At 44.2% G+C, this 11,118-nt stretch overlaps 1 long non-coding RNA gene across 1 annotated transcript; it reads left to right on the forward strand.

Annotated features, from left to right (window-relative positions):
• The first annotated feature begins 1,588 nt into the window (after positions 1-1,588).
• On the forward strand, positions 1,589-3,852 carry LOC133374890 (uncharacterized). Its single transcript, XR_009760011.1, has 2 exons — positions 1,589-1,643; positions 3,245-3,852. It is a non-coding gene; the product is annotated as an uncharacterized LOC133374890 (long non-coding RNA).
• Positions 3,853-11,118: the final 7,266 nt, after the last annotated feature.

Below are 11,118 nucleotides of genomic sequence, written 5' to 3' on the forward strand. Positions count from 1 at the left end.
TGCCAACCAAACAATATTTTCAACGATGCAGCTATTAAGGGAAACTGGGCATATAAATGACAATATCAGTAAAAAATAACATACAACATGCATGCTTGCAAAAATGGGTTCGTTGGTTAAAACGTCATATAAAATTGTGTTTATTAGGAGAAATTTACAGTTAAAATGCTAATACATTTTCATGGGCTTTTAAAAAAATCAAATTGTAGAAATGTGGAGAAACAAATGTAATATTGGAGAAATGAGTTGAAAGAACTGAAACGGACAGATCTTTCCATCCCTAGTGTAGACAAGAGGGAAGATTCGTTTCCTTTTCTCCTAATACTAGAACTCAGAGGCAGCTGATGAAGCTGAATGTTGGGAGATGCTTTCTCAGGAGAGACAAAGGACAAGACTCCTTCACTCAGCACATAGCTAAACTATCACATTTGCTCCCACAGGAGGCAGTGATGGTCACCAACAGGGATGTCTTTAAAAGAGGATTAGACAAATGTATGGAGGAGAAGACGATGGATGGTTGTTAGCCATGATGGCTGTATATTGTCCCTACCGTCATTGGAAGGAGAGAAAGAGCTGTTCACCTGGATCCTGCTTGCAGGAATCCCCAGAACAGGGATGGAAACAACTGTCAATAGGCAGTTTTAACTCACATATATTTGCAAGCCAGTTCTCATAGTAGAATACATGTTTATATGTGGTTTTCATTCATATGCTCACTTTGATGGACATTTTCCCTTACGTATGGATTTTTGTAGACATTGGTGGACATCTGAATAAGTGCAAATATAGAAGAATGGCTGTTATTGTCATTTATATTGTCATTTATATGCCCACTCTCCCCTAATAGATGTGTTTTTAAAAACATTGGTCGGTTGCAGAACTGCATCACAATATTTGGATAAGTTTTAAAGAATGGCCTTGTTTGGGTTCTCGTATAGTTTTGGAAAGGGTGAATTTGATCTGTTTGGCTTTAAGTGTGAACCGAACCAAATTTTTTCTCCCTCTCTAGCCCACACATCATGCAGAAATTTGGAGCCTTTCTCAGGTGCCTGGTCAGTGGAGTGGCTAGGACTGGCTGACGTCTAGGGCCCAAAGCCCTAAATGACCTCCCTGAGTGTGGCACATGATGGGGGTAGTGGCAATCTGGCATCTCTCCAACATCTGGGTTGCATGGAGGTGGGCGATGGAATGGTCCTCCTCCAAAAAGTATCTGGTTTACCCCAAAGACATTTCTTCTTCAATATGTTCTCAAATGGACTTCCTGCAGGATCCTGCAATGTCTACTGAAAAGTAAGTCCCATCGAGTTCCATGGTACTTGCAGGCAAGTGGGTATGGCATTTTAGCCTTAATAAGCTCTATTTTCTCTCCCACACAGCCTCAAGTGTTCACCTTCTTTCCGCGTAGCGTGAAGGCTGGGTGAAAAATAGCATGTGAGAGAAGAAAGGAAAAAAATATAATTAGAGAGTTTTAATTAAACATTAGAAAAATAAAAACCTGTCTATGCATTTGTTAATTGCTGGAACTGAGGAGGACCTCCTCTAGGCACATCGACAGACTGTATAAAAAGGCCTCTCCCATTGTGGGTTACTCCACAAGCATCGGATACTCTGAAAGCATCTCATCAGATCCACCAGGAAAGCAGGTAATTTCTTTCTCGTTTCTGGGGTTGATGGTGGCTGAAAGCTCTCTTTTCTCTGAGGGTTCTTAAGTGGATTTTTCCTACTGAATTTGAACTAAACTGAAATTCTGGAGGGATGTCCAAATGAATATTTCAGTCAAGCTGTGATGTGAGGTTCAAACGAATCTTTCTGATGCTGAGTGTTCTGCATGGGCTGGGTTCTAGTCCTGTGGAGGAAAGAGTCTGTGCAATGGGTGCAGCTGAAAATGTCTGAGGACTCCAAACGTTTCTTCAAGAGGGGAATTTGGAGGGTCCTTTAGGAACAAAGGAAGCTGTGTTATACTGAGTCAGATTGCAGGTTCATCTAGTTCAGGATTGTCTACACTGACTGGCAGCATCTCTCCAGGGTTTCAGACTGGGAGTCTTTCCATGGCCAGTGTGAAATGCTGGGGGTTGAACCTGGGATCTTCTGCACACTAAGTACACACTCTATCCCTAAGCTATGGTCCTTTCCCCTAAAAGACCCCAGTCCTCATGATTCTGTAGAGAGGGATGATTTAATGGGAACATAGGATGCGACCTTCTAGGAAGTGAGTCCATTGGTCCTTGTAGCTCGGTATTGCCGACATTGGCTGGCACCAGCTCTCCGGGGTTTCAGGCAGGGAATCTCCCCAGCTGTACTCGGAGATGCCAATGACTTAACCACGGACCTTTGCTTTGCACAGCAGAGCTCTACCAGTGAGCTCTGGTCCCTTCCTCAAGGGGATACATAGTGGGTGTATATGTTGGAGTAGATACAGGATAAGGAAAGCAATGACCTTTGGGAAGAGAAGCAACATGGCATTCACAGGGCACTCACTTTTTGCATGGAATATAACCAAAATGGGAATTTATTGCAGAATTATGCAACAATGCTCTGGCTTGTAGCCACAATGGCTATATGGCTGGTGTATGGTTGGAAAGGAAGCATGCCTCTGAATTCAACTTGCTGGGTATCAGAAGTATGGGGGGAACTGTCATGTTCATCTCTTGCTTTTGGGATTTCCATTGGGGCATCTGCTTATCCACTCTGAAAATGGGCTCCAGGACTAGGGGATCCCTTGGCCTGATCCCAGAGGCTCTCCTCGTGTTCTTAGGTGGAAGGTCTGCCCATATGAAATATCTGCATATGTTGAAGCACAATAGTTTGCTTCCTTCCTGTGCCCTTCTAGCACTCTTCGGATGAAGGGCTTTCAACCAGTTTTCTCTCTCTCCACCCCTCTCTCTGATGGAGAGACATACCTTGCTTTCTGGCCAGCCTTCCAGGGGCCACATGCCAGGGGTGTGTAAGCCAGAGACAAAAGCAGATGGAGCAACAAATGGGAGTTTTGCCTTTGTACTGTCAGCTAATCCCTGCACTCTCTCAAACACCCCTCTCTATCCTCCATCCAGGCAAACAAGCGGTAAGATTGACGGACACAGATGTGGAGGCTGCAATCTGTAGGGAAAGTCCCTCTGGAATTTGAGATAGATAGCAAAATGCACCTTTCCCAACCTTGCTGGGAAATCAGGGCATTGTTCATGGCTCTCTCTGTATCTCCAGTATTTGTAGATGACCATCTTGCTCTACCCAAATCTCATTTCAGATCTACCCTACCTGTTCTAAGATGGCTCTGGGGATGAATGGCATCCAGTTGGACAACTTGTATCATCCAGCAGATGACAGCCTCTCCTCCCTTGATTCCTTCTGTCAATATCCTGACTGCTATCCACCGCAACGGCAAAAAAGCATTCGGTGTCCGCCTGGCTGTGTCGTAACATGGTGCCCCGTCTATATCAAAGGGTGTGGCTACGGCTATATCCCATTGTGTCGCCCCTGTTATCGCCAGAATAACTACTACCCTGGTTGCCGGCCATGTTAAGTCCAGACACAACTTTGACAGAACATCCAGGAAAGAAGGCACACGATTCTGACCCTCGACACAACATTCGGAAGTGCTGAGCGCTCCACAGACCCCACTGCACAACCAATGGGATTTGTGAGGGCTCAGCATGTCTGTTCATTCATATGGTGCTTTGACTTTATTGCTTTGGCTTCCCAATCTTTGCTTGCAGGCATCTTTTTTGGAACAGGCTCCTTTTCTGAAATCACTCCCATCCCCTTGTAATCGAGCCATTTGCGGTGTGCTTGGACCCTCTGGCTCCGTCCTTTATATTCTCATTAAAGCGTTCAGCATATCATAGAACACTTCCATTTCTGTGTTCCTCCCTGTTCTTTCTCTCTTTCCCATTAGGAAGCCTCCTTGGAAGTTGCAACAATACATGTCTATTAACATCAGGGGCGAATAGCTCAGGAACAATGTGCATTTCTTGGCTTGAATCAGTGAATTAATTTTAACCACTAAACTAACACACACACAGAGAGAGAAACACACAACACACACACCAAGAAGCAAGCACTCATGGCGTAAGAGGAGAGGGGCAGGTTGTGTTCAGCACAGTTTGGAAAGACAGATTAGTTGTCCGTCTCTATGGGCTTTGTGTTGCAGACTAAGCCTCCGTCATGTGCAGCAGGGCAGGGAGGACCAGAAGGTGGCTTCTAAAACACACACACACACACACACACAAACACACACATGGGGCGTAGGAAGAGGGGACAGATGTGGAGGCTGCAATCTGTAGGGAAAGTCCCTCTGGAATTTGAGATAGGTAGCAAAATGCCCCTTTCCCAACCTTTGCTGGGCAATCAGGGTGTTGTTCATGGCTCTCTCTGTCTCCATTTCATGCTCACCACAATCTTGTGAGGTAGGTTAGGTTGAGAGACAAAAGGCTACCCAGGAAGCTTCATGGCTGAATTGGGATTGGAAGCCTGGTCTCCCAGGTGGTGTTGCCAAAAAGATATGGAAGTAAGGGGCAGTCAGGGAACCACTACTGAAAAGGCTCTTCTCTTCTCACAACTCTCCATGCCTCAAATATCCGGAACATTCATAAAATGTCCAAATAAAGGCCTATCCCCCTTGGATATATGGGTCCATCTAATCCAAGAGCCCTATTCCAAAAGATTAGAGAAAGGAAAGGAAAATTTAAATCAAAAGTAGGGATGTTGAAAAATCAACAGGGGAACACACTGAGTGACTGAGATGAAATAAAAGGAAGATGGAAGCAGTACACTGAAGCACTCTATAAAAAAGATGCCAGGATGACAGATTCATTCATGGAGGAACTGTATGCAATTTTAGAATGTGAGTGAAAGCTGCTCTTAAAATACTTGGAAGAAACAAATCACCAGCAACAGATGGCATACTGATAGAGTTGCTACAAGCTCCTGAGACTGAATCTGTCCAAAGTTTGACAAAAATCTGTCAAGAAATATGGAAAAGAAAACAATGGCCCACAGACTGGAAGCGTTCAATATTCATCCCAATTCCAAAGAATGGAACGTAGGAAGGAATTTCAGAAGAAAATCACCCTTTGCTTTATAGATTACAGCAAAGCCTTTGACTGTGTAGATCATGAAAAACTATGGAATGCTTTAAAAGAAATGGGGGTGCCCCAGAATCTGATTGTCCTGATGTGCAACCTATACTGTGGACAAGAGGCTACTGTAAGGACAGAATATGGAGAAACCGATTGGTTCCTCATCGGAAAGGGTGTGAGATGGGTGTATTTTATCACCCTGTTTATTTAATCTATACACAGAACATGTCATACGGAAAGCGGGATTGGACCAAGATGAAGGAGGTGTGAAAATTGGAGGGAGAAATATCAATAATTTAAGATATTGCAGATAATGCCATACTATTAGCAGAAACCAGTAATGATTTGAAACAAATGCTGATGAAAGTTCAAGAGGAAAGCACAAAAGCAGGACTACAGCCCAACGTCAAAAAGGCAAAAGCACTGACAACAGAAGATGTATGTAAGTTTAAAGTTGACAGTGAGGACATTGAACTTGTCAAGGATTGTCAATACCTCGGCAGTCATTAACCAAAATGGAGACAAAATTTATTATTTAATTTATATCCCACCCTTCCTCCCAGCAGGAACCCAGGGCGGCAAACAGAAGCACTAAAAACACTTTAAAACATCATAAAAACAGATCTTAGAATTCATTAAAATAGAACAAAGTTAAAAATATTTTAAAAAATGTTTTAAAAAGGGTTAAAACATTTTTTTAAAAAAACATGTTAACAGCAATTGTAACACAGACACATACTGGGATAGGTCTTAACTTAAAAGCCTTGTTGAAAGAGGAAAGTTTTCAAAAGGCGTCGAACAGATAGCAGAGATGTATAGCGAGGTATAGCTAATTAAAGTCACAGGTGCAAAGCTGTGCCCATGTCCAGGGGCCCTTTCTGGGTATAAATAAGGGTCCCAAACTCCTGTTCAGGGAGCTTCAACACAGACCGGTGGGTGCTGTATATGAAATTGGCCACAGGGATCTCACTGTTGCTGCTTTCTGGGCTTGCAGCCACTGAAGGCGAGCGTACGACCGTGTGCGTGCTCATTAGCTGCTGCAATCTCTGTGTTATTGTTTTAGTGCCTTGCCTGCAATTCAGAAACTGCTGTCCCAAATGAAACAGTTAATCTTCTTCCACTAAGTGTGATTTGTTGCCGTTCTGAAATCCCGAGTCTTTCTTGCCTATTTGGCAAAACAATGGGGCCGGTCCCCTCCTGTCCTATTGGGCAAGCCTCCAATGCCAGCATCTATATCCAATAGATGGGCGGCCAAATGTCTTCATGATGCTCACAAGCAGGATGTCATGGTCTCTATCCTACACCATGTGTGCTTGTGTTTGAAAGGCAAGTAATTCCTTATCTGTGCAGCCAATATTTCTGTCCATGGTGTAGAAAGCTGAGTAGAACCATCCAGTGGATGACCCCAGAAATCTTTTAGGGGGAACTGCCTTGCCCTTCTGGTTCTCCTTGTCATTGGCCCTCAGGATTTGGTTTTCACAGGCTGACTGCCCCAGTCCATGGAGGCTCCATTTCAAATGCAGCCAAGAGACCGTTCCTCTTTCCCACACGCTGGTCTCTCATTGTAAGGGAAAAGCTCTAACACAGCTTATGACTCACTGTTTTGACTGCGCTTCCTTCTTTTGAGAACTGTCCGCCTCAGGGTGCCTCAGGGTGTTGTCAGAGACTAATAACAAAACTGAGCTTTCTAAGGATCTTTGTTTCAACAGAGACTTTCCTCTTTCAACAAGTCTCCTATGTGGAGATGTGCATTTCTGTCACTTATATGGATTGATCTGAAATGGTTTTTATATTTGTGATTGATATAGTCAGATAGATGGTTCTATTTGTATTGTGAAATTGATTTCAGACACTTCACAGGAAGCAATTCAACAACCGCAACAGTAACCGCTGCAGCATAATATCTGGAAAGGCTACTGTAGAAACTGGACCCTGGCTTTTGCCATGGTGGACACAGAGCGAAGGAGAGGCAGAGTCCACAAATTCCAGTTGTGTGCCCTCCAGATGTTGCTGGATTCCACATCCCATCACCCTGACCATTGGCCTTGCTGGCTGAGCCTGATCGCCCTTATATTTATTCATTTTTTATCTAGAACAAATTGTTCAACCATTTCATCATGAAGTTCTCTCAGTTTGAAAGGCTTTTTGCAAAGGATGCTCTTTGTGCTGCTCTTCAAACCTCTGACGTTTGGAGGTTTAAAGAGACGAGTACGGCTATTTACGAAAGGGCTTTCAGACAGCCCCTGACTGCGCTTTGAAGTCTCAACAGTCAGGATGTCCAAGTGCAACATCACCTGACATCGCTGTGATATCAGCTGATTAATAAGTGGGAAGCACCCCCCATCTGTCAAATTTGGTCCTGCATGGGTATGAAAAGAAGGATTTGCTCTGCTGACCATAAAAAGTTGCTTACTTCTGCCATAAATAATTTGGGTCAGAAGCTGTAAAGGGTTTTCTCTATCGACAGTGACATCTTGAACTTGGCCCAGTAATAAATCAACAGCCAGTTCAGATCTCTGGGCAGAGGCTTGATATGTTGACCGAATCTCACTTCTGTCAGCAATAAGGCTGTAGCATTCTGCATTAACTGCAGTTTAAGATGAACCTCAATGGAAGTCATTAGACTTAGTTTTTATGACAGGAAGCAAGCAACATCTGAAGATTTATGAGATCACAGAGAAATCCTGCTCATTATCCAGAATTGCTCTCATTGCCTTCAAAATTCTTTCAGAGGTGTTGCCTGAATAGACCCTCCCTCCTTCTGCCATTCTCTGCCCAATCACACCCAACACACCTCACATTTTGTCTGGGGTGAAAGTGGGCATCAGCTCTAATCAAGGATCATTCTTGTAATTCAGAACTGCAGCATCACAACCTTCCATCAGCAGCACCACCCAGGGAAATGTTTGTAACTCATTTCAACACTTTTTAAAAAGTGTTTAGTTGTTAAAATTAATTCACTAATTCACACCAAGGTAATGAACATTATTGAACAATGAACAGAGGCTATTTGCCTCCAATGTTAATAGATAGGTATTGTTGTGTCTACCAAGGAGGCTTGAAAACAGGAAAAAGAGACAAGAGAGGGACAAACACAGAAACCATACTATTCTATGTTATGCTGAACACTTTAATGAGAAAATAAAGGAGGGAGCCAGATGGTCTGAGCGCATTGCAAATGGCTCGATTACAAGGGGATGGGTGTGACTGCAGAAAAGGTGCCTGTTCCAAAAAAGACACCTGCATGCAAAGATCAGGAAGCCAAAGCAATAAATCAAAGCAGCACATGAATTAACAGTCATGCTGAGCCCTCACAAATCCCATTGGTTGGGCAGTGGGGTCTGTGGAGCGCTCAGTACTTCTGAATATTGCGTCCATCCATTGAGCTGAGGGTCAAAATCTTGTGTCTTCTTTCCTGGATATTCTGTCAAAGTTGTGTCTGTTCTTAACATGGCCTGCAACCAGGGTAGTAGTTATTTTGGGGATACCCTGGGCGGCAACATATTGGAATATAGCCGCAGCCACACCCTGGGAAAATCAAGGGCCCATACCACTTTTGGACATAGCCATAGGGACACTGAAACCCGGGATGCTGAACTGGTGGATAGCAGCCACGATATTGACAGAAGAAATCAAGGAAGGAGAGGCTGTCATCTACTGGATGATACAAGTTGTCCAACTGGATGCCACTCATCCCCAGAGCCATCTTAGAGCAGGTAGGGTTGATCTGCAATGAGATTTGGGTAGAGCAAGACGATCGTCTACAAATATTGGATGAGAAACCTCAGGACTTGGGGCCACATGCAGCCCTCCAAGTCTCTCCAGGAATGTGTGCCTCAATAATTCCTCTTCTTTGCCGTAATCAAGGATAGACAGGAGTGTGTGAGTGAGTGCAGAAATTAGCCAGCAGTACAAAGATAAAGGCTTTATTGCTTCATCTGCTTTTGTCTCTGGCTTGCACAGCCCTGGCATGTGGCCCCTGGAAGGTTGGCCAGACAGCAAGGTATGTATCTCCATCAGAGAGAGGGGTGGAGAGAGAGAAAACTGATTCAAAGCCCATGATCCTAAGAGCGCTAGTCATGATCAAGGGAAGGAAACCAACTATTGTGCTTCTATTTGTGAGAGATATTTCATATGGGCAGACCCTGCACATAAGAACATGAGAAGAGCCTTTGGGATCAGGGCAATGGTCCCCGTAGTCCTGAAGCCCGCTCTCACACTGGATAAGCATGGATGGAAAGCCCAAAAGCAGGAGAGGAGCACAACAGTTCTCTCCATACTCCTGATACCAGAAACTGGCACTCAGAGGCATGATGCCGCTGACAGCATACGCTAGACATGTAGTCATCGTGGCCAGAAGCCATGGCATTGTTGCATAATTCTGCAATAAATCCCCATTTTGGTAACATTTCATGCAAAATAAAATGAGTGTCCCTGAATTCAATGGTGCTTGTCTTGTCAAAGCTCACTGCTTTCCTTATTCTATACTCCAACAGATAACTGCTGAGGAAGGGGCCACAGCTCACTGGTGAAGCATTTGCATTGCATACAGAAAGTCCCAGGTTTAGTCCCCATCATCTCTGAGTATGGCTGGGGGAGATTCCCTGCCTGAAACCCAGTAGATCTGCTGCCAGTCAATGTTGAGCTGTATTGATTCATAGAATCACAGAGCTGGAAGGGGCCTATAAGGCCATCAAGTCCAACCCCCTGCTCAGTGCAGTAATCCAAGTTAGAGGTTACTTGACTGTTGACTGTCCATCTGAGCCTTGAAGGCCTCCAGTGTTAGAGAGCCCACCACCTCCCCAGGTAGACCGACCTGCTATAAGGTTCTAATTAAAGGATCCCTCTATTAGAATCATGAGGACTGGGGTCTTATAGGGAAAGCACCATAGCTTAAGGATAGAGTGTGTACTTAGCATGCAGAAGATCCCAATTTCAACCCCCAGCATCTCCATACAGGGCTGGGAAAGATTCCCTGTCTGAAACCCTGGAGAGATGCTGCCAGTCAATGTAGACAATATTGAGCCAGATGGACCAGCGATCTGACTCAGTATAACACAGCTTCCTATGTTCCTAAAAGGCCCTTCAAATTTCCCTCTTTAAGAAGTGTTTGGAGTACCCTGACATTTTCAGTTATGCCCATTGCGCAGACTCTTTCCTCAACAGAACTAGAAACCAACTCATGCAGAACACTCAGGATCTGTAAGAAGCATCTGAACCCCACACCACAGCTTGACCGAAATATTCATTTTGACATCCCTCCAGAATTGTGTCCAAGGAAGGATTTGCAAATTTCAGTTTAGCTCAAATTCAGTAGGAAAAATCCATTTAATAACCCAAAGAAAAAAGAGATATTTCAGCCACCATCAACCCCACCAATGGCAAATAAATTACCTGCTTTCCTAGTGAGCTGCTTTTGGAGTATCAGATGTTTGTGGAGAACCCAGTGTAGGAGACCCCTTTTTATACGGTCCATCGCTGTGCCTAGAGGTCAGTTCTGCTCCGTTCCAGAAACTGAATAGTAAGATCTTCATTTGTCCAATTTAATTAAACCTCTCAAATTATTTTTTCCCTTCCTTTTCCCACATGGTGTTTTTTACCCAGTCTTAACTTCACATAGGAAACCTGAGGCTGTGTGGGAGGAAAAATAAACCTTACTAAGGCTAAAATACCATATCCATTTGCCTGCAAATACTGTGGAACTCGATGGGACTTACTTTTCAGTAGACATTTCACGATTGTGCTGGAAGTTCATTTTAGAATATATTGAAGAAGAAACATCTTTGGGGTAATCTTGAGCTTGTTTTGAGGAGGACAGTCCCACCTCCCACCTCCATACAACCCAGATGCTGGTGAGATGCCAGTTTGCCACTGCCCCCATCATGTGCCATTCTCAGAGAGGTCATTTGGGGATCCTGCGCTTTGGGCGCTAGACATTGGCTAGTCCTAGCTGCACCACTAACAAGACACATGACAGAGGCTGTAAATTATGCATGGTGTGTGGGCTAGAGAGGGAGGAAAACCGCTGTTTGGTTCACATGTA

The sequence above is a fragment of the Rhineura floridana genome, chromosome 22 (assembly GCF_030035675.1).
Source record: "Rhineura floridana isolate rRhiFlo1 chromosome 22, rRhiFlo1.hap2, whole genome shotgun sequence".
NCBI classification, from domain to species: Eukaryota; Metazoa; Chordata; class Lepidosauria; order Squamata; family Rhineuridae; genus Rhineura; species Rhineura floridana.